The sequence below is a fragment of the Callospermophilus lateralis genome, unplaced genomic scaffold, assembly GCF_048772815.1.
Source record: "Callospermophilus lateralis isolate mCalLat2 unplaced genomic scaffold, mCalLat2.hap1 Scaffold_52, whole genome shotgun sequence".
Classification (NCBI taxonomy): domain Eukaryota; kingdom Metazoa; phylum Chordata; class Mammalia; order Rodentia; family Sciuridae; genus Callospermophilus; species Callospermophilus lateralis.
Window position 1 is genome coordinate 558,417 of NW_027514454.1, and position 23,789 is coordinate 582,205.

A 23,789-nucleotide genomic window follows, 5' to 3' on the forward strand; every position below is an offset into this window, starting at 1 on the left:
AATGTGAAACTGTTTGTTAAGTGGTATCCGAGTGCCTGAGAAACTTTAGAGGACCTAGAATCCAAAGGGGCAGTGTCTGGTGACATGCCACCTGATTTGAAGTGCATCCTGTTCATTTAGCTGACTTGAGGCCAGGGCTGCTCAGCCTGGCACTAGGGACACTTGGCCCTAGAGTTCTCTGTCCTGTGAGCTGGAGGATCTCTAGGAGCATCCTGGCCTCTACCACTAGGTGACAGCAGGACCTTCCTGGTATGGCTGTTAGGTGTCCCTGGAGGGCATGACACTTCATAGAGAACCCTTTCTCCACAGGAAAACCCTCTAGCGGGAGCTTGGGAATGAGTCGGAGGGTGTTCTTGCCCTGACAAAGCCGTCAGCATATTTTCCAGCTGGCTTGGCACATGGGTGGTGGGTGGAGCCCAGCATGCCCACAGAAGGTACTGAAGAATTAATTTTGGGTCCCTGGAGAAATGTTGCCTGAAGACAGATTAGAGGTCATAGCCATAAAGCCTTATGTACTTTGTGGGTAACTTAAAGTGTAGCCAGGTTTATTTTTTGACTGTGCCTTACTTCTGACAGCTGCTAGCTTCTTATCCAAACCATTGAGTCAGATGTGAGTCTGTGTCCTTTGAATTTCCCCAGTCTGGTGGCTTAAAGCAAGGTCTCAGTGTGTGTGGAGAATCTTGCTGCTGTGGAGTCTCAGTTGTTAGTGAGGAGAGAGGGTATCCCACCACTCAGGAAGAGAGAACAGGATGTCTCTGAAGCGTGCAGGAGTGGAGAGGGAAAGGAGACATAGCACAGAGATGGCAGGCTGACCGTCTCTGGCCATCTCTTAGATTCATAGATGCTTCTGAAAAATACAGTGACATCTTGCATTGAGTTCTGAGAGGCTGCTCTTTATTATTGCAGAGAAAAAAGGCAGTAGCATTTGTTCTGTGAGGATTGTGGAAGTGTGATTTGGGTGTAGGTGGTACAGGACTCCTGAGGCACATTTATACTGTTCTGTTCTTTCTGGAACAGGCCTTTTAATTGATTCATTTAATGCTTCTTTCTCTTCCAGACAGGATTTGCAGCAGATTGACAAGAATGCATAACCATGAAACACAAAGAAAATAAAGAAGTCAGTATAAAAGGGAAATTAAGGTAGAATAACTGGGCAACAGTTTATGCAAAAGTATGTGCTATCAGCGTTTAGAGTTGGGCTCTGAGCTTCCTGGCCATGAAAGCAAAAAAGGAAGAGATCCTTAAAAAATCTCACACTCTCCAAAAACTCAAAATTAATCCAGCTGTTGAAAAAAAATAGAGCTTTTCCTCATGCTGATATCTCCAGGAAACTTCTCCTGGAGCCCCTGAGTAGATGCTGGATGATTCAGTAGAAGATTCCAGAACCCAGTTCAGTTAGCAGCTTCTTAGTGATTAGGAAAAAACGAATGATCTTAAATCCAGAGTCTCATGGTGGTTTGGGTCTCAAAGGCTCAGTCTTGGACCCTGCAGTGGAGCAGGGTCCCTACCAAGTGGCTTTTCTTTTGCTCAGTTGAAGGGGAGGGCATTTGGGACTGTGCCGTAGGGACTCCCACTCACCCTCAGTGTGGAGTGTGGCGTGTGGTGGAGTAGGTACCTTCAGAGCAGAACCTCTCTGATCAGAAGCAAAGGGAGCCCCTAGAGACCCTGCTCCCTGCTGTGCCCAGAAGTCCTGTCACCCTTCCCCACTGGGATGCTAATTCAGGGTGGCAAGTTCTGGAATATGTCTGGGAATTTGAATGGGCAGCTTCCAGGGTGCTGGCCCTTTAAAGGCTTCACCCTTTTGGGATGAATTTTGGGTGATTATATTCTCCAGATTTCTAGCCAGTGAAATTTCCTTGAGATTCCTCCCCCCCAATCATCAGAATACCCTAGAAATTAAAATTTGCCTGAATGATAACGTGGGGAGCTGGAGGCAGGAGTATTTTTGGGCCCCCCACCCCTTTTCCTGAAGGAAGAGCCAGCATGACCCTTGCAGAGCAGCTGCCCCACTGCACAGCTGTGTGTTTGCTCTTATAAATCAGGAGGGTGTGACCCTTTGGCATTGCCCTTGGCAGGGAGACGTGGGCCACAGTGCCCAGCGATAGACACATTTTATCATTGGCAGAGAGGGAGGCGTTGAATGTGCTTCTGTAGGTGGGAGCCCGGCTGGTGCCAGGCCTCTGCCCGACTCTCAGTAGAGCCCAGATGAATGAAGGGGCAGGGGCTGTGGTCAGTTCTTGCAGGTCACCCAGCAAAGATCGGGATCCCTCATTGCAGGAAGAGAACCCCGCCCAGCTCCACTTGGGCTGATGTCCAGCAGCCAGCTGAGTGCTCCCCTCCAGTGAAGCAGAAGGGCTGCCCCAGGCCGACCCGGAGTTGGCCAGCTGCTGTCCCTCAGCTTCTTCTCCAGGCCTCCTAAACTCCACAGCATCCTGATCATCCTCCCTTCATCATGCTCTCATGTTTCATTTGAGGAGTTTGATGTCCAGGCAGCACGGAGTCTGAGGTCAGGGGTGGTTGACCCGCACCCATGTTTGCAGTGTGTTCCCTGATGTCCTCTTGGGGACAAGTCCACCTAATCCACGGTTGGGACTTTGGTGGCCATGAAAAACCCCGTGTCTGATTGAGCCTCCTGCTCTCTCAGTGCTTCTGGCTCTTCTGCCTCGGCCACTCCTGCCCCACTGTCTCTCACCATGGTGGCCCTGTCACGGCCTGGGCTCCTCCCTCTGTTCTTGCTCTGCCGGGTGAAGCCCCAGCCCCAGCCCCAGCCCCACTCCTCCAGGAAGACTGCAGGGTAGCAGGCACCACCTCAGGCCTTTCCATGTATGGTTTTTGTAATTCTGAAGTCCTGCTTGTGTAGTTGGTGACAATATTTTTATTATAGGAAACTCATTTTAAAAGACGTGAACACATGTTACACTTGACCACCACACAATGGGAGAACCTGGACTGTGTGCTGTGGACACAAGATGGCAGGGCGGGCAAACATCCAGAAGTAAAACTCCCAGAATGACTGTGCTGGGGGAAGTTCTGGCTGTGCGTGGCGCAGAGTTCCTTATCATGTCAGCACCTCCCTGGGACGTTGTCCTGGAGGGAATTGAAGAGACAGGGGGCTTTTCTTTCTGGGTGGGTGGCTCCGTGCTGCTCAGTGCTTTGCAGAGGAGAGGCCATCTAGTTCTTGGGGTGCAGGTGTTAAGAGGATCCCTACCTGAAGGGCTTCCCCTGCCCCTCTGAAGTGAGTCCATTCTCAGACAAGCACTTGCAGGGATTCTGTCGCCCACTGCTTTGTTCCCTAGTGGGGGGTCGTGTTTACCTCCTGTCCCCCAGGGTTCTTGGTTTGGGTCTCGATGCCAGCCAGGCTCAGTGGAGGTGAGATGAAAGGTGGAACTGCTGCTCCTAGGTGGGTACCTGGTGCGGACTCCCAGGGCACCCCTGGCTTTGGTTGGTTTTGCCCAGAACTCACAGGCAGGTCCCTGCCGTGAACCAAGTCCAACCTGCTCTGTTTGTCTGTCTGTCTCCACACCCTGGCTGTAGTCGTGGGTAAAGCACCGCCGTCCTCCCGAGATGCCGGTGCCCACCCGCTCCTCCTCCCAAACCCCTGTGGCCGGCGTCCCAGGCACCACCAGCACGACGTCCACCATCACGGTCACCGCGCCGGCCCCCACTGTCACAGGAAGCCCGGTGAAAGAGCAGAGGCCACTCTTACCGAAGGAGACTGCCCCGGCCATGCATCGGGTCATGTGGAACTCATCAAGTAAGTTTCAAACGTCCTCCCAAAAGTGGCACATGCAGAAGATGCAGCGGCAGCAGTGGCAGCAGCGGCACAGCCAGCAGCAGCAGCCTCAGTCTTCCCAGGGGATGAGATATCAGACCAGACCCTTTCCTATGCATGTACACACAAATATGAAAGGTATAGCCCCCTTCTGCTCTGCGTAACGCCACCTCCCATTGCCACATTGACAGGACAAAAACCATTCCCGTTTTATTTTTTCTCTCCCGTTTGTGTTCCGGCCATCGTGTCCTGAAGGCCTTACATATTCCATTTGGCATTACTTTTTTTTTAAAGTTGGTTTGCAACTCACTTTTTCACTTAAAAAAATTTTTTAAGGTGACACATTCCTCTCTTCTCCTTAGAAATGGGACAGGATGTTTATATGAGAATTTTGTTGAGTGTTGTCCCGTTCACCTTCCATTTAATTGTCCTTCCTTCCTCGGTAGCAATGATCAGTCACCTAAAACCCTTTCCTATGCATGTACACACAAATATGTACACACACCAACCCCCACACACCCACACACAACACCATAAAAGTACTTATTTTCCCCTTTTTTTCTTTTTTAATACATAAAAATGGTACCATACTTGTTCTTTTTTTTTTTACCCATCAGCATGTTTCAAGGTCTGTCTGTGTCCCAGCATGTGGCCCTGCCTTCTTCTTTAGGACTGCTGTGTAGTATTTCCTAGTTTACGTAAAGCATTTCCTTCCCCGTGGGCTTAGGTTACTTCCATTTTTTTTCCTACCATAAGCAGTGCTGCAAAGAAAGTTGTACCTTTGTATAGTGTTTCCACAAGCACATGAGCAAAGCCCTTGGCCTTGTTTTGGGAAGAGTACAGTGTAAGAGGTTGACAGCAAAGCTTACTCTAAAAACCAGGGATTTGCCACACCCATGAGATATGCCAGTGGCAGGAACTGCTTGCTGAAGTTGCAGAATTGAAACTCCCACCAGAAAGCAGGACTCTCCATCTGCAGCTGACGTCAGGGCACACAGAGGGCTGATCTGCCCAGGGTCAGTTTACCCAGGTTTGTGAGGCTGGGGTACATTTTGTTCCTCAGGGAACCTCCTCTAGATCCAGGAAGGTGGGGCCCCTGATTGAAAGTCTCCTAGTGAGTGCACCCTGGTGAGCAGGCCTTCTGATTAGCAGCAGGATGCAAGGTAAAAAGTTCACCTCAGAGAAGGCCCATGTAACCCTCCAAAGATTGGGGATTGGGAGAGGAAGGAGTGAAAAACTGGAGAGGTCAAGTTGGAAGACAGTTGAAGTGACCTAGTGCTTAAAACATGGTTGGAGCTGGCACAGTGGCCCACGCCTGAAATCCCAGCAGTTCGGAAGGCTGAGGCAGGAGGATCGAGAGTTCCAAGCCAGCCTCAGCAAAGGTGAGGTGCTAAGCAACTCATGAGACCCTGTCCCTAAATAAAATACCAAATAAGTCTGGGGATGTGGTTTAGTGGCTGAGTGTCCCTGAGTTCAGTCCCTGGTACGAAAAAGAACAGTTGTTGGGACAGATCTAGGTTGCTAGAGATGAGGATGAGTACGTCTTGTCTTCCTACCCTGTGAGCAGATGCTCCTTCCCCAGGGGAGGCTTGGGGCTGCCAGAAAGACTCATGGACATTATGGTCCTCAGCTTTCCAATTGTCTCCATCAAAATAAAGTGACAAGGACCTATGGCATGTTTGCAGCACTAGTTAAGGTGATAAGACACACCTGAATCTACTGGGCACTCCCGCACCACTAGTTAAGGTGTAATCAGGCATACACTGGTGCATTTGACAGGGAGTCCAGGTGAACTGACTTCTGCTTTGACCTGTGTGGAGGTTTTGGGCCTGTAGGTAGGTTAAGGGAGCAGGGAGGGTGAAATGGGGGCTCAGGAGAGTCAGGAAAGTTGGACAATATGAGGGCAGAAGGGCTGGGCCATCCAGGGTGGAGAGGCACCTCCCCTCCCATGGGGCCAGAAGACAGAGCCCCCTCTTCCATTGCCCTGTTGCAGGTCAGAACCAGCGGGGGTTCCTTGGGCAGCCTGGAGTCTGCCCCGGGCACTCAGGGTACCAGGGCTGCCTCACAATCTTGAGCTCTCAGAGATGGTTCATGTTTCCTCAAGTTTTTCTACTAGGGTTGGGACCTAGACTGGCTCCTTTGGTCACTTTAGAGTAAAAAAATCCCACAGGGTGCATCAAGGGCTGGGCTGCACTTGTCACAACAGCGTTGTGCTGGGACAGGCCTTCCTATGTTTTTGGGGGTGACCAGGACCCTTTGTTCTCCTAGCTGTCCAGCAGAAGGAGGTCACACAGAGCCTGTTCACGTTCACCATCACCCTGGTGACCAGCACGCAAACATCCCTCCTGATCAGCAGTTCATGCTGCACAAGCACCCTCACATCATCAGTCAGCACCTACCTGCCCATTGCCACTGCCTCGGTCAACGTCGTCGCCGCTGACATTGCCAAGTACTCGAGCAAAGTGAGTGGCGGGCGCCTTGTGGGCTACTGCAGGGGGCCCCTGGCCAGAGGAACCTGTTGCTCCCAGCCCAGATCTGCACTGGTTCTGAAGTCTGTTCTCAAAGGGTATTGTAGGGTGGACTCAATCTCATGCCAGGAAGGTTTAGATCCTAAAACCAGCCCATAAAATCCAAAAGGTGTTGGAGTCCCCTTTGGAATTCAGGCTGCTCATGAAGGACAGGCTTTCTTTGAGTGCTGGAGCAAAGGACAGCTGACCCAGGGGTTCAGGGTCCCCAAGGTTCCAAACAGGGAGGATTCCAGGGTCAGCGATGTGCCACTCATGATGGTTTTCTGGCCTGTTCATCACCTGAGCCAGTTTTGAGTTAATACTTTTATTTAAACTTAATTCCTGTTGTTTAAATCCATTCAGTTTAAAAACCTAAATAAATGAAGCTTAATCTCACCAGATACTGTTTGTGTCAAGGCTTGAACTGGAGGGAGACTGACCAGGGTGTCACGGCCCCCACCCCCAGGGAGCCTTTCTTGTTGACAGCTCTGTGGGGTTGGAAGAGGGCCGATGGGGACGTGTTTTCATTATTGATGTAAGATGGTATCTGGTATTGTCTCTGTTTTTCAATGCGCATTTGTCCCTGCTGTCCCCCTCCTTTGATCTGGTCCCAGCTGTTTATTTACAGATAGGTAAACTGAGGCCAGCCGGGTGGTCAGGCTTATCACTGACACTTAGCCCATGTTCCCGGATCCTGTGGCCGTGTGACTTCCACAGCCCCTTGCAGACCCCTTTCCTCTGAGGCAGGACCTGTTTCCAGGGGTGTTTTCTTCACCATTTAAAAGAAAAACAGGTCACTTTGGGGGATGGGGGGTGGAGTGTTCCTGATGAACTTTTCTGTCTCTCAGGTGACCTGATGTTGTAGACCCGGGTTTCTGTGTTTTGGCAGAAATGCGTTCCTTATTAATTCCGAGGTCTTGGCTGTATTTGGAAGTAGGCGTAGAAGTCACTCCACAAATCCATCTTTAAAATGGAAAGTCAGCATTGTGTTCATGTCATGTTGAGTTTCCCACACTGTCCTGCGTTTTCTTGTGAGGCTGTTTGGTCCAGTGCTTTCTGTGAATGTGCCTGGCAGCAGAGTCCGGGGGCTGTGGATGTGGCTCAGAGGTACACACAGCAGAAAATGCATACCATGGCAGCAGCCTATGGAGGGCGGGACTCACAACAGATATTTCCCTCATTTGACTCCCATTTTGGGGTAAATTGGGGTTCCTCTTTGGGGCACACCAGCTGTCATGCAGTTGCGTGCTCACACGGATTTGTTTTTGTGCAAAACAGAATGCAAACAGGCATTTCTTTATGGCCACCTCCCAACTGGTGGGCAGGCCCCAGGGTGGCCTTGGCCTGGTTTTCCCAGTCCCTTGTGCACACCCCACTGGGTGCTCTGTTGGCACCTGGCTTTATTCCATGGGGAAACCACAGCTTAGGTAAGGTGAGAAACTATGGCCAGACAGAGGCATTGGATGCAGGGTGTCCCTTGTCCCCCTCCTTCTGAGCTGGATCTTAGGAAAGCCCAGGAGAGACTGGCCAGGGTCAGAGCAGGTCTGACAGACCTCTCTCCTGACCCCTGCTGGCCCCTGTGGCAGGGGAAGGAGGAGAGAAGGTCTTCTCACAAACACATTTGGCCAGCACATCTCTGGGTGGCTGCCACAATGCCCTGGCTAGTTTCACGGGCCCACCAATGCCTTGAGAGACTCGTTAAAGGGAAAGAAGATGGGAATAAAGTAGGCAGGCAGTTCCCAGGCTGAGGGCATTAAAATGGCAAATAGGCAAGTCCACCTGGCAGGCTGCAAAGGAATGAGATGTTGCAGGTGGGCAGGCCTCGAGCCAGCACCAGGACCTGCATGTTGTACAAGTTCATTTACAGTAAATGATTGGAATAAGCAAACTTGTAGGGGTAGAGAGCAGGTTGAAGTTTGATGGACAGCTGGACATGCCTGTGATCCTGGCAGTGTGAGGCCAAGGTGGGAGGAGCACAGGTTTGAGGCCAGCAGGGACTACTTAGCAAGACCCTGCCTCAATATAAAAAATAAAGTGGACTGGGGGTGAGCTCAGATGGAAAGTGCCACTGACTGGGTTCAGCCTCTAGTACCAGAAAAGAGCCAGGGTTGTCAGAGACCTGGGAGGTGCAGGATGGGGACATTGGAGGGGTGGAGACTAATAGGGAGCGGGCGTTCTTTGGGGTGTAATGAAAATGTTCTGGAATTGATTTATAGTGATGAAAGAGTCACTTCAAATATTTTAAAAGCCATTGGTGTTTTGTGAGCATGTTTGAGTGTGCACAGGGGACTGAACCCAGGGCTTTGTGCCTGTTAAACATGCTGTGGACTTATCCTGTCACTGAGCTATGACCCTGGCCACTCAGCGCCTAAAAACCATTGCATTAGGGGCTGGGGATGTGGCTCAGAGGTAATGCACTGGCCTGGCATGTGTGAGGCACTAGGTTTGATTCTCAGTACTGCAAATAAACAAACCAAATAAAGGTCTAGCAACAACTTAAAAAAGTTAAAAATAAATAAATTTATATTTTAATAAAATTACAATATACAGTTTACATGGTATGTTGTGGATTCTCTCTCTCTCTCTCTCTCTCTCTCTCTCTCTCTCTCTCTCTCTCCTCTCCCCCCTCTCTCTCTAGGATTTGAATTGCATACAGGGGCACTTTACGACTGAGCCTCTTTGAGACAGGGTCTCAATCACTGGCCTTTAACCTGTGATCCTCCTGCCTCAGCTTCCCTAGTAAACATGTTTTTAAAAGAGAATTAATTAGGGCTGGGGTGTAAGTCAGTGGTAGAGCAGTTGCCTACTATACATGAGCCCCTGGATTTCATTCTCAGGAGAGAGAGAAAGAGAGAGAGAGAGAGAGAGAGAGAGAGAGAGAGAGAGAGAGAGAGAGAGAGAGAGAGAGAGAATTCAACAACAGTAGCAAGACTGTTTCCCTCAAGCCTACCGAGTTAGACATGACACATCTGTGGACCAGTTGGCAGTTGGGCCTTTCTGGTTCAGTCTGTGGGTATAGAAACTAGCATCAGAGTTGTGAACTAGTCTTCAGGGCAGGGGGAAAAGTGTCTTGGGAGGGACATGGTCACTGCTGCCTTCTCCATGTCAATGTTAGTTCTGTTGCCTGGAGAAGCCGCCGATGGTAACTGGATTGTTTGTGTTTATCTTTCAGATGATGGATGCCATAAAAGGAATGATGACAGAAATATACAATAATCTTTCCAAGAACACTACTAGAAGCACAATCGCTGAGGTTAGAGGTGACAGGACTCCTTACTTGCTCTGGATCTTAGAGGCTGCTATAAGTGTGGCATGGTGCATGAGCTGCCCGGGCCCCCGTGCCTGCCTCCGTTGCTGCTGCCCCTGCTGCCTGAGGGGTGGGTGAGCTACTTCCACTCCAATGCCCAGCCAGCAGCTGTGCCACTTGGCCTGGTGTGATAAATAGCCCGTCTGAGCCAGAGTCAGTCCGTGGGTGAGACGGGAGACCCGTCCTTCTGCTTCATGTGAAATCAGCACCGTGGTCTTTCCATAGGCCTGGGCCTCTCTGCAGTCGTGATCTAAGCATTTGCATACAGAAATTCTCAGGTGGCCCAGAGAAGCCTCAGACTTCTGGTGAAGCATAAACTGTCCCTTGGGAAAGCGGCTTTCTAGTGCAGTTTGCAGAATTCCCTCTCTGGCTGATAGACCTGGAGTATGCACTGCTGGCTGTGTGGCTGGGACAGCATGGGCCAGGTGCTTGCAGGTCACCAGGTGAAGTGCAGGTGGCAGGGTTTCTGGAGTCCTGAGAGGTGAGGACAGAGGTGGGGAGTCCCATGCACAGCCTCTGACAGGGTTCTTTGCTTTGCTCAGACCTGGCAGTTTCTAAAAGAAAACTATGTGAATATAACGGGTCAGGAGGAATGGATTTAAGAATTCATTTTAAGAACCCACCTATGATTGAAGGTGAGCGTGTTCATACTGTCTCACCTGAAGCCCTAGTCAGATGTGGGCTGCACTTGTTTTCCCATTTTGGGGGGTGATATCCAGCTCCCTCCCCCACCCTCTAGACATGAGATTTTGGCACTGAAATGAGGTTCTTCACCCTTGGAGGGTAAATCAGAAGTTTTCAACCTCAGCCCCTGTGACGTTTGTGCTGGGGACTATCCTTAGCAGCACCACTGGCCTCTACCTACTAGATGTCAGTAGTAATCCTCAGTTGTGACAACCAAAATGACTCCACTTTGTCATTTTCATGTGTGACCAAGCTGCTTGATAATTAAAACCCTCAGATCAATTCAGTCCAAGCTTACTTTTCCCTTTAAATCAATATGGTCCAAATTGGGGTTATCCGCCTTCCCCCAAGATACCCTTTCATTTCAAAGACATTGGGCTTTGGGATTTCAGATGAATGATCATGGATTCCACCTGGATGTTTTATTAGGTGAAAAGTCACAGCTACCTTTATTCAATTTTCTTAGACAAAAATTCAAACTTTTTTTATTATTTTTGGGGTGCTGGGGATTGAACCCAGTGGTGCTCTGACACTGAGCTTCACCCCAGCCCTTTCTGTTTATTTTGAGACAGGGTCTTGCTTAGTTGTCAAGTCTGGCCTTGAACTTGCCATCCTCCTGCCTCAGCTTCCTGAGCCTCTGGGATCACAGGCTATGCCACTGTGTCTGCCTATATCCAGACTTTTGATGTATTGTTTGGGGGACTTGGTCCTTCACTCTAAGTGGCTTTTTCTATTGCTGGGTCTTTCCATGGTAGTTGGTACTCTCCGCTGGTCTTCACAGCCAGTATTTCTCATGAATTTGGGTCAACCTGGGACTCCCATCCCTGGACAGGTGCTGAGGGAAGGTCAGCGCCCAGCCTGGCTGCCTGAGTCAGCCCCATGGCACCTGGGACCCTTCTGGTCAGGAGAGGCTGAGCTCTTGGGGCCTGCTGGGGAGCAGCTGAACCCTCTCTGGGCCTCGTCGAAACCTGCTTTTCTTGGAACCTGCTTTTCTCATTCCAGATCCACAGGCTGAGGATTGAGATCAAGAAGCTGCAATGGCTGCACCACCAGGAGCTCTCTGAGATGAAGCACAACCTGGGTAGGTCCCAGCTGCTGGGCCTGCACCAAGCAGGGCTGGGGGAACCTCAGACCTCTGAAGTTGGGCCCAGAAGTGGACAGAGTCAATGCTGGGCCAATGGGACACCATTTGTCTGTGCTTGAGTGGGGTGGGCACACGGAACCCTGGAGAGGCTCACCCGGAGAGGTCACTGGTGGGAACCCTGCTTTCCTTTGAGGCTACCGATGATGGTCACTGACTTACAGTGGTTCACCTTCCAACTCCTCCATAACTTGCTGGTGCCTTAGTCTCTTCACTTGAAATCTGGATACATAATACAAACCCTCCACATAGGATTTCTTTAGGAATTGCATTAGCCAGTGCATGGAAAAATGATTATTCCAAAGAGATGTCTCCTGAGAAGGGTCTGCAGGGTTCCCAGAGGAGATGGGGACCACTTGGTACATAGCTGAAAAGACTATCAGCACAAGTCAGACAGAGGCAGAGACAGTGATTCAGGATGGGCGAGCAGCCGTGGCCTTGGCTGGGGCTGATATTTACAGAGGGGCTGCGTCCGAGCTGGGCTGGAGGTGGAGCCCAGTGGGGCTACACAGTTTCCCCCAAGTTTTCCTGGGTTTGCATATTTCCCTCATTTCACAGGGGTGTGGGCCAGAGTTTGCAACTGTGCTTTCTGAATCTCAATGGCTTGTGGTGTCTCCTTTAAGAGTCTGTATTCCTTTCTATCCTGAATCCCTGTGTCAGTTGGGTGGCTGGGAGGCTCAGATCTGCCACCATGTGGTGGTTTTCTTTGTCCCCTTCCCTTATTGAAGTACTAGAGATTAAACTCAACCACTGAGCCCCAGCCCCCTGTCCTTTTATTTTATTTTTTAATTTTTGATACAGGGTCTTTTTAAATTGATGAGGGCCTTGCTACATTCTGGAGGCTAACCTCAAACTTGGATCCTCCTGTCTCAGCCTCCCCAGTTTCTGGGATCACAGGCCTGCACCCCAGCTCCCCACTGTGTTTGTGTTCCTTATGAGGGATTAATTTTTCTGAATTTTTTTTTTTAAATTTCAGAGAGAGTATTTCAGGAATTGAACAATGGTTCATTTTCCTTTATTTCTACCCAGGTCACTTGTAAATGATTTGCAAGTGGACTTATTTTCTGAAGTAACTGGTCTTGACTGCCTGATGTAAACCGAGAGAACTCTCATTACTGGGTGACCTGACACTTGTCCTTAGCACAGTGATCAGCCCCAGAGTTCCTCCGATGCCTTGGATCTAGGGCCACAAGACACACCCCTGAGTCCCAGGCCCTGTTTTACCCCATTTCCTCCTCTGGAAGAGGAGTGGAATGGTCCAAGTTCTTACCCCTCAGAATTATTAGAAGGGTTCCACAAATTAATTAAGTGCTTCAAGCCACACCTGCAGATAGTAGAAGCTGTGTAAGTATTTGATAGGGAAACAAAGTATATGCTAATGTTTACTTGAAGGGTTTGTTTGAGGAATTCCTGTGACATCTTGTGGGGTTGAGAATCACCATTGGTCTCCTCTTGTCTCCATACTGGGGACCTCACGGACACTGTCATGTGTGGCTCTGTAGGCCTGAATGGTGGATTCCCTTTGTACAGATGACGTTTGGACTCAGACAGGCTGTGTTATGGGCCCAGAGACACACAGCTGGTGGGAGCCTTTCCAAGTCAGGGTTTACACCCCTGCCTGTCTGAGTGTGGGGGTGCAGCCACCCTGTGCTCAGCCGGGGTCAGTGATGCAGCCTGTGCCCCCGCCCCTCCCCCAGAGCTGACCATGGCTGAGATGCGGCAGAGCCTGGAGTGGGAGTGGGACCGGCTCATTGCCAAGGTGAAGAAGCAGCTGGAGCTGGAGAAGCAGCAGGCGGTGGAGGAGACCAAGATGAAGCAGTGGTGTGCCCACTGCAAGAAGGAGGCCATCTTCTACTGCTGCTGGAACACCAGCTACTGCGACTACCCCTGCCAGCAGGCCCACTGGCCCGAGCACATGAAGTCCTGCACCCAGTCAGGTAGCGAACACCCTGGGGCAGCAGGGCTGGGGCCTGGGCTCCTGGGGACCCTGCGCTGAGGGCAGCCGGCTGATTAGTGTGGGTTTTGAGAGTGAGCGTGAGCGTGGCGCACAGACCGAGCTGATCATGGGTGCCTGGCTGCCGATTAGTGTGCAGGGCTTTTGATCTTCTCTTAGGGCGGGGCAGCAGTACTCTGGTCGATCCTGTTTTGGAGGTGAGAATAGACCCATAGCTCTAAATATCAGGGATTCTTACATGGAGGCCCAGTTGTGGGTGTGTGGCCTGTGTTGATGAGGCCGCAGCAGCAGCTGTGACCCGCCTCCGCAGCTGGAGCAAGCCGGGTTCAGCCGAGAGCCCACAGCAGAGAGGACTGCCTCATTGGGATTTATCAATAACACTTCAAAAGTTAATCTTTAGAGTTAGCATTTGTGGCAAAGGACTCTAGCTTTATGGGGTTGGAATTGAAAGTCTTGGGCCGGGGTGCAGCTTGTGGTAGAGCACCCTGGGTGACATCCAGAGCACTTCCCCTACCCCCAAAAGTCTCCATTTAAAAGAATTCACTGAAAAATATTATATAAAAAACACAAGGTTGTATGTCTATAGCAAAATTTGCAGAGCTGGCGTGTGAATGATTCAAACTTGAGAAATGGCAGTCCAGGGCTGGCAGACATGGGAAGGGCCATAGTGAATATTTGAGGCTTTGTAGCCAGAATTCGGCTGTGTGCCAACAAGATATCATTCATAAGAACCGGTTACCGACTCACTTTCTGTTGCCGTCCACAAGAGGTGTCTTCTCACAGTCTTTAGACTCCTGTTGCCATGGTGTGGCACTCTGCTGGTGTCTAGAGTGTGTGAGGTGCCCCGTGCAGGCCCTGCAGCTTGGTCACACTGCCCTGTGGCTCTCTGAGTGTGGTGAAGCCTGGTTTATATGAGTCACTGTTTATATGAGTTCAACGCCCACTGTTCCCACGGTCTCCACAAGCTCTGTGTTCTCTGACGGGTCTTTCCCACCTGCCTTAGACAAAAACAAGTGTCCAGGGCTGTGGTGGACCTAAGCCTCTAAGTCATGGTGGGCTCTTGTGGACAGGTGTCATTAGTTCCGAGAACATGCTTTCCCTTCCAGAATGACTTATTGAATCACTGAGTATTAGAAAGCCAAGACGCTCTTACAGAACCTGACTCAGAGACCTCTGAGTGCCTGGCCTCTCTGGGTCTTCACCTGGACCCTGGGTGGGGCCTGGCCGCTGGCACCATGGGGCATGGAGTGGGCTCCACAAGGGGCCTGAAACCATTGTGCTTGGCTTCCCATGCTTCCCTCTCTCCCCTTTGTCCCCAGCCACCGCCGCTCAGCAGGAAGCGGACACTGAGGTGAACACAGAGACTGGGAACAAGCCCTCCCAGGGGGTATCCTCCAATGCCCAGCCAACCACCTCGGACATGACCAGCACCTCCAAAGAGAAGGAGCCATCAGCTGACAAGAGCAAGGACAGCGGCTCGGTGAGGACCTCCCTGTGCCTTGGCCAGTGCCACCCACCCTTTGTGTCAAGGACCCTTGCCCTTGTGTGTCCCACTCACCAAAGTCCCATGCTGTCTGGGTTTGTCTGGAACAGTCAGATGACTGGGGTCGAGGGTGTGCCCCCATGCTCTTCCTCACCAGTGAGCCCTGTGGATGGGCTAGGAAGGCTGAGTTGGCCTGTGCAGGACCTGGCAGCTGCGCTCAGGACCCTCCCAGTTTAGTGCAGCGCATCCAGGAGAACTCTGTGATGGGAAGGATCCTACCCACTGTGGCTGCCAGTAGCCCCTGCAGCTATGGAGTACTCAGGATGGCGAATGAGACCAAGCATCAGATTTTTAAATTTGACCTTAGTTCACTTAGATTCAAGTAGCCACATCTGGCTGGTGCTGCCATATTGGACCATGAAGGTCACAAACGCTCATCTCCTGTTGGGCTGTACATGTGACATCGATCTTAGAGGATACACGGATCATCTTTTATGTTTGTACTCATTGTGGACTTTGGACATCATCATCAGATTATCAGTCGAGACCCTGGTCTCAGGATTGGTACTGCCTCACAAGAGGCTTCCAAAGTGAATGGATCCATTTCTCCTTCTGTGGTGCAGCAGATTGTGCGGGTGTTGGGTCTGTCAGCCAGTGGGTGCAGGCCACAGGGAAGGTTCTCAAGCTCAGACTGGAGTGCTAGGGAGGGGCCACCCCCGTACCGGAGGAGTCTGGGAGTCAGAGCACAGGTGTGTGCACAACTGTCCAACTCGGCCCCGCGGACCATGCCAGGTGGAGGGCACCGAGATGCCCTGGGGGAGTGGTGAGCACTCCCAGGACTCCCTGGGGGGCTCCATTGGCCCCAGTGCCCTGAGTCCATCTTTCTTTGTATTTCTAGACCCTCGACCTTTCTGGCTCCAGAGAGATGCCCTCCTCCATTCTCTTAGGATCCAACCAAGGCTCTGGTATGTAGCCCCCTGGTTGGCTAATGGCGCTTTCATTTCATGCTGGCAGGTTGGGAGCCATCTTGTCAGGGAGCCCAGGGTTTAGGGCAGTGGTTTTCAAGCTGTTAGGGATCTTTGGGGTGCCTTAGCTGGGTGGGCTTGTGGGGTGAGGGTGTGGCTGGGTGAGGCAGTTTCCCCACACTTCTCTGCACTGGTCAGGATTTACCTGTGTTTTTGTTTAGCAGGGCCCACGTGACACTACTTGGACACAGGGTCCTGCCCTGGGAAATGCCAGGGTAAGCAAAGCCCCGTAAAGTCAGCTCCTGAGGGTCCTTAGGCCTTCAGAGAGGTAAAGAAAGGGTGGAGGTGGGCGGTGTTTCTGGACCATCCTTCCCTCTGGCAGGCTGTTTGAGGTCTTTTCTGAGACGTGAGGATTTCTTTCCTGGGGTTTGGGCCACCCTTCTCTCTCAGGCCCATGGTCCCCCGCCCACTTTTTCCTAAACCAGTTCTGGCCACTGCAGGAGAGTTCAGACCCAGGCCTTGCTTGTTGAGAACTGTCTTGCTGAATACAGGATTCTTGCCTATAACCTTTCCTCCAGGGTCTTTTTGCCTGCTGGTTATCTTCAGTTGGAGACCAAAAACTTAATGTCACTTGTGAACACCTAGTGCTTAGAGGAAGCAATGTCTGTGGTCAGGTGGGAAGGTTCCCCAGAGGCAAGGGCCAGTGGGAACTGGTGGATGGAGATGGTAGAGTGGCAGGAGTGAGTCTAGGGAGGATGTGAACTTGGCCTTGGATTTGATTGAAGTGCCTGTCAAGAAAGCACTGCCCTGGGGCTGGGATCATGGCTCAGTGGTAGAGTGCTTTTCTGGCATGTGTGAGGCCCTGGGTTCGAATCTCAGCACTGCTTATAAATAAAATAAAGGCCCATCAACAACTAAAATATATTTAAAAAAAAGCACCGCCCTTCATGCTTCCCTTGTAGTCCCCAGATGGAACCTCCAGTCATGGCACAGCGTGGAACTAAGATGCCATGGCATCTCAGTTCATTTCAGAACAAAGCCAAAGCAACTTCAGGTCTAGTGGCATGGTAGCCCCAGAACATCGCCCTGTAGTTTGGCTTTCATGATGGTAATTTGAATGAGTTGCAACGATAAAAGCTTCTTTTGGAATTGAAGTTGAAAAAAAAAAATGAGCTTTAAACAGGAACTGAGCAGCCTGTGAGGGGACTGTAGGTGTGTCAGAGTGAGGGGGTGGCATGAGGAGGGCCAGGCTGGAGAGTGCTGCTGCCCACAGCCAGTGCCGTTCAGAGGTTCTGCAGCTGTGAGGTGCTGGATGGAGGCGGCCTGGGAAGACTCGTGATGCTGTGTGTGTGGGATCTGACAGAATAAGGATTGCATGTGGCACGGTGGCCAGGAGAGAGTGGTCAGGGCTGGAGGGACTTTTTGTAGGTGGCCAGAGAGTAACTGAAGCATTGCAGGCCCCGTGGTCTCTGTCCATTATTTTCGCTCAGCCGTGGTAGCAGGAAAGCAGGAAAGCAGGCCTAAGATGACACAGAACCAAATGTGGGAGTGTGTGTGTGGGTGTGAGTGTGGGTTTGTGGGTGGGTGTGTGCTTATGAGATTGGAAGTGCAGAGGCAGGTGTTGTGCTGTGCGGGGCCTGAAGCATCATGGTATCTGGGGAAGTGAAAGGAAGGTCACTTGGGAGCCTATGGCTGCTGTGGGTGGGGGACCTGAGCCAAGCAGGTAAAGCCCCTTCTCTGGCGTTTCAAGAGTGGCAGAGGCGTGCTCATTGGTGCTTACTGAAGGACAGGAGGCACTTGCACTCCTGGTAATGCCCAGTGCCTGGGGGAGAAGTCACTATGTCCTGCAAGGCCCAGAGAAGCCATCTCAGAGGCCCGAGTCACTTGGAGAGTGTTTGCCAAGTCAGGACGTAGGTGACCCCAGAGCCAAGCTTCACCCACAGGACTCAGACCAAAGCGCTGCTGTTGGAAGTCAGAAGTGATTGTGTTGTGGCGGGTGGGGCTCAGTCACAGGAGCCACAGATGTGGCCCTGGTCTTAGTGTATGCCTCCTCCCATTCCCCCGCTCCTTCCTCCTATGTGGCCTGTGTGGCCTACATGGCCTGGTGTCCGAGCCCAGACCTGGACTGCAGTCAGGCTCACAGGCCCCAGGCGCTCCAGGCTTCCTGATTTCTCAGCATGGCAGTGTGACTCCTCACCTGCACCTGAGCCTCGGCGCAGCTGGAGGAAGTTCCCCAGGAGCACAGATCTGTCCCATGGCTCATTTAATCTTGATCGCTGATATCAGAATCACAGTTCCTCATCTGCCTCATCCTTCCTCCAAACCCCTTTCACCAGCCCCCATTCTGCCCTGCAGAGGTGACGTCATTCCCTGCTCCATCTCAGACTCCACCTGTTCTTCCCGTTGCCCTCCCTGTGACATGGGTGACATGCTCTGCCTTTCCCCCCTGGCCACCTTCAGCATCTGACCAACCGCTTCTTGCTTCCTGTCCTTTGTCATAGCCAGAGTCTCTGCTCAGCTGCCTCCTTCCCTAGGTGTTTAATACGCTTCTCTTTCTCCATGCTCCCTCCTCCACCTCCCATGTTGCCAATGGAATGTTGTACCCTGAAGGCTGTGTCTTATATCTGCACTGTGCACACTGGTGGCCACTAACCACCTGTGGCTGTGGAACCCTCAAGCTGTGACTAGGAGTGGAGTTTCATATTTTATTTTAGTTGACTTAACAGTAGCTCTGTCAGGTGCAATGATCCACACCTGTAATCCCAGCAACCCGGGAGGCTGAGGCAGGAGAGTCACAAATTCAAGGCCAGCCTTAAAACTTAGCAAGGCCCCAAGCAACTTAGTGAAACCCTGTCTCAAAATAGAAAAGGGCTGGGGATGTGTCTCAGACACTTGAGTGTGGTGTGACTCACAGGACTTCCATGTCTAAAGGGGCCTTCCCCCAGGTGTTTTTTGTGAAGATTGGGACTACACTGAAGGAGACATGGTCCCCCGTTTTAGGGCTTGGAAAGAGGCTGGACAAGGCCAGCAGGGCTGGGGTGTGGCTCCACTGTGGAGCACCTGCCCAACATGCATGAGGTCCTGGGTTCCATCCCCAGCCCCACCAACACCTGCACGCCCAAATAACTAATTTTTTTTAAAAAGTATTTTGGCAGAGGAGGAGTACCAACCAGAGGGTCATAGTCAAAATGGAAGGACAGGAGTACTTGGCACCAGGGCACTGGTGACATCTGCATGTTGAGCAGCAGGCTGTGTGGACAGGGCCATGGGCTGTGGACCCATGGGATTGCAGACCTGAGTGCTCTCATTTTCTTTCCAAAGCCACATGTGCAGAGCAGCAAGACTCTCATCTCCAGCCCCCTTACCCTTCTGGCTACCTGGTCAGTGCATGGGGGATGTGCAGGAGGTGGACCGTACAAGGGGCACCTGAGCTGTCTCCAGTACCTATGCCAGGGGGGGACTGAGGAGTCTGTGTGGAAGAAGAGGTTTAAGTAGGGGTGTGAGCTCCCTTGGTAGGTGGCATAGGCCTCCCCTGTTCATATATATATATATATATATATATATATATATATATATATATATATATATATATATATGATGTGGTGCTGAGGATTGAACCCAGTGCCTCACGCATACTAGGTGAGCGCTTTACCGCTAAGCCACGACCCCAGCCCCTCTCCTGTTCATCTTTTAAGACTTCATCCTAGCCTGTGCTGTGGCATATGCCTGTAATCCCAGTGACTTGGAAGGATGAGGCAGGAGGATCACAAGTTCAAGGACAGCCTCAGCAATTTAGTGAGACCATGTCTCTCAATACAAAAAGGGTTGAGGATGCAGCTCAGTGGTAAAGCACCCTGGTTCAGTCCCTAGGATCCCCCAGCACCAAAAAAAAAAAAAAAAAAAAAGATTTTTCCTAAAGCATCTGCTCAGGCTGACAGAGGAGAATAGGAACTAGAATAGGAGTCTCTCCCCAACAGTCTCCTGCTGGTCTGATTCTTATTAGCATCATCTCCTGTACCTCCATTTCTTGATTTGATTTTTAGACAAAAGGAGAGCATGAGGTCCTCTTGTGACTTACTCCTTCAATGTCACTTAGGCTACTACTTGGGGGCTACCTTGCAGGCCGAGTCCTCAACACCCCCCTCCTTGCACTGCTGCTGGAGGCACCATCCACTGATCCCACTTGACCCCCATCTCCTTCCCCCTCCTTCCAGTACCCTTTTGGGGACAGGAACATCTGCTCTGTAACCTTGGTCAAGTCTCCTTTTGTCCGCCTCAGTCTGCAAAGGTGAAGGGACAGTGGCCACCTGCAGGACTGGGGTGGTGGAGTCATCCCGGAGTCCCTGGTCGGCTGTGGTCCGTTTCCTTCTCAGGCTTCCTTTCCCCTGGAGTCCCCAACCCTTGAAACTTATTTTCAGTTTTTACACCAAACTCCTGACCACTCCAGTTATTTCCTCAAGACCCCTTTCTTCCACTTTTTGCCCCTTTTAGCTGCAGGTTTGATTTGTGGGCAAGGAGTCACCCTTGCCCCTCTGCAGCCCTGTCCCCCCCATCAGCTTCTCCAGCGCCCTCCATCCCTCCCTGTGCCTGGCCGGGTCAGCACTGTCTTTATTGACCGGGTGCTGCCTTCCTCCCATGGCATCCAGCACCGGCCTGACTTCTTGTTGGATTAGGCTGTTAGCAGATCAAGTGGTTTTGAGGATTTTTCTTTCAAAATCCTGACACCCTGGGGATTATCAAGTGCCGGTGGCTTTCCTGTTATTTAGCACCTTGTCCCCCGCCTGTGGTGTGTGCTGTGTGCAGTGGTCCTGTTGGGGTTTGATGATGTGTTTGAAGGCTGCAGTTGCCCGCGGTGCCCTGGGTGGGAGCGCAGGGTGCCAGCGCAGGAGCCAGTGGGTTCCAGAGTTAGCGCCCTAGGGGTTGTGCAGAACTGGCCGGTGACCGACTCTGAGCTGCCTTGGTATCTCTTCAATTAGCAAAAGGTGTGACAAGCAGCCTGCCTCTACCCCAACCACCACAGACCACCAGCTGTACCCCAACTACCCTGCCCAGAAGTGTAAGTATGACCCTGTCCAGCCGTGGCCAGCTCAGCTCGCCAAACCTCGTCCTGTGTGTGTCCATGTTTTTCTGTGGCCGTGTCCTCCTGTCCTGTCACGTGGGCTCCCCTCGCTCTGCAACTTTCTTCTTAGTGGTGCCTCTCGAGGCCACTGCCCGCTGCTTCAGGGCGAGAGCTGGCTGGGCTGGGCTTCTGGAGGCTCAGCCTCCATCTGATCCCAAGACACCAGCTCTCTGCGGCGGGTGGGACAAATCCACCGCATCCCCCAGCTCCCTCGGCCCCCTCTGCCAGGCTCTGTGGCCATGCTGTGCCAGGCCCACTCTCCTGGTCTTCCAGGACCCCAGCTGGTCCAGTTGTCACCAGAGCCGCAAGGGTGACTGCCTTGTGGGATTTTTTTCATGTGTAGTGATGACCAGCAGCGTCACCCCATAGGGACTCTCCAGAAGAGCTCCAAGTGCAGGGATGCCTGGTGGGGAGGGGCCAGAAGATCAAGGTTCCACCCCCAGCCCTGTTTCTGCCCGCCATAACACTGCACCCTTCTGGCCAGCCACACAAGTTGCCAATAAGTTCTCTCCTGGTGACACCCGGCTGCCATCCGACCCTCCTGCCCCTTGTCTTCCAGAAACAGAGCTCCCAACTTACTTCACATGCCTCTTACTAGGCAATAAGAATTGCAACTCCATTAGGTAATAGTAAGGTCCCTTCCTCAGCCACCCTGATTCTACCTCTAAGCTTGATCTATGACCCTTTCCAGCCCAGTGTCCTCCCCTCACCTCAAGAATGCTTAAAAAATCTGTCTGAAGTAGTAACTTGGAAAGTGACCCCAGGCCGCGGGATCCGGCTGGTGGCCGTGGAGCCTGCAGAGCTGGACTGCTGGAGGAGGGCTGCCACTGGCTCCTCTCTGACTCTTCTGTCACCTCACTTGTCACTCAGCTTCCTCCTAGTGTTGTGTTTATGTGTCCTTGAAGCCATCCCAGGTCTTGCTGTGGTTCTGCATCCTTTTTTGACTCCTACGTGTATCCTTCCTGGGAGCCACTGGGCCTGTGCATCCAGGTGGGCTTAGCCCTCTGGTCCACAGTTGTCCTTTTTTTATGATCCTCCTCCTTGGGTGGACCCTTGTGATTTGGTCATAGGTTTTATTTTTCAAGTTGCCTCTAGATTGGTTAGAGGACTGCAGTGGGTGGAAGCACACTTGCCACGAGTCTCCAGAGCCTGCCTCCCTGACTGAGCCTGGACAAAGGAGTGCGGGACATAGTGAGGGTACAGGTCTTGCTTAGGAAATCCTTCCTGGTCAACTGACACCCTACTGATTTTGCAGCCAGCTGTGTTAAGTCCTAAAAATCCTAAGCTAGAGGTCCTAAGTTCCACCTCTGTATTCTAGAGAGCCACAGATTTGGAGAGATGGACGTGGCAGGATTTGGACTGTCCATGGCATACAGGGTGGGGAGGAGAAGATGGCTTCCCGGCTAGGAGAGCTCATGGACGGCAGAGCAGTCGAGCAGGCAGGGGTGCTGACTGGTGCCTTCCCTCCGCAGACCATTCCCGGAGTAACAAGTCCAGTTGCTGGGGGGGGTGGCGAAGAGAAGTGAGGGTCAGCCGTCTCCGAGCTCGGCCCCGGCTCCAATGCCAAGAGCCTCATTCCGAAAGAGTCTCGGCTTGATGCCTTCTGGGACTAGGGGCAAGCTGTGACCAGACCGCCCGTCCCCTTCCAGCTGCAATGCCCCAGCTCCTCTGAGCCTCAGTTTCCCCCTCTGTAAAACAGGGCTTATAAGATCAACAAGTCCTTGGATGAGCTCATTTGCCACGCCTGTTTGAAACTGGTGTTTTCCAAATCCTGGTCTGTGAAACTGATGTAAAAGATTGTGACCTACATCATTAAAAACTGAAGGGTGGAGCGGCAGGATGTGTATAGTGGTATAGTGGGCGTGGCTTTGTGAAACATTTAAATGTGTATACACTGGCACTTATCTATACACACACGTTACACTGGGTCTTAATGCAATCTTCTGGTTTATTGCTATATTCAGAATATATTCTCTTTTTTTTCCTTAAAGAGTTCGGGTCTCATTATGTTGTCCAGGTGGCCTTGAACCCTGGGCTCAAGTGCTCATTCTGCCTCAGCCTCCTGAGCATCTGGCACAGCAGGGTGGCCACTGTGCCTGGCTGTCATATGCAGCCTAAAGGTTTGAAAGCCACTGTTCTAAGTGCTGCGTCTGAGGGCACTCAGGGCTGGCAGTGATGCTGGAAGGCCTACGCTATCATCTCATTTTACGGCTGAGAAAACAGGTTTGGAGAGGGGAAGCTCCTGTGGTTGGAAAGGGAGGGCTGGGGCTCCACCTGGACCCCGAATCTCAGCTTTTCCTCTCCAGGCTGGGGATAAGGTGGGCAAGGGCTTTTCCCAGGGCCTGGTATGTGGCAGAGTTAGAAGCGGGCTTGAGATTGTGTTCTCATTGGTCACACAGGTGGCCAGGAGGCTCCCTGACCTGGGGTTCTGTGGGCCCAGATACCAGCAGGTGGGAGCAGGCAGGGCAAAGAGGTGCCCTCCCCGTAAACAGCTCACCACATAGTTCACAATGACTTTTAAACTCAGTGTCTGTCCAGCATCAGATTAGCACCATCCTTGAGAAACTTCTGGATGTCAAAGTAAGCCCCCACATTTTCTCACTTGATCTACTCTTACACCCTGGAGGCCGGTGGGAGGGTTGACATCGAGTGAGCCTTTGTTTCAAGATAAAAAACATGAAGGACGGGGCCGCAGCTCTGGGCTACAGCACCCTGGGCTCAGTCCCCAGCACATGCACACACACATGGGGTGCCCAGGTTCAGAGTTGGGCAGAGGGCAGGACCTGCCTTCCCCATCCCTGTGGGCTGCCTGATAGCACTTGAAGCCACCAGCCCCCTCACATTGTGTCTGCTGAGG

At 51.8% G+C, this 23,789-nt stretch overlaps 1 pseudogene; it reads left to right on the plus strand.

Annotated features, from left to right (window-relative positions):
• LOC143390270 (MYND-type zinc finger-containing chromatin reader ZMYND8-like) overlaps window positions 1-22,545 on the plus strand; it is an 86,286-nt pseudogene extending 63,741 nt beyond the window's left edge.
• Window positions 22,546-23,789: the final 1,244 nt, after the last annotated feature.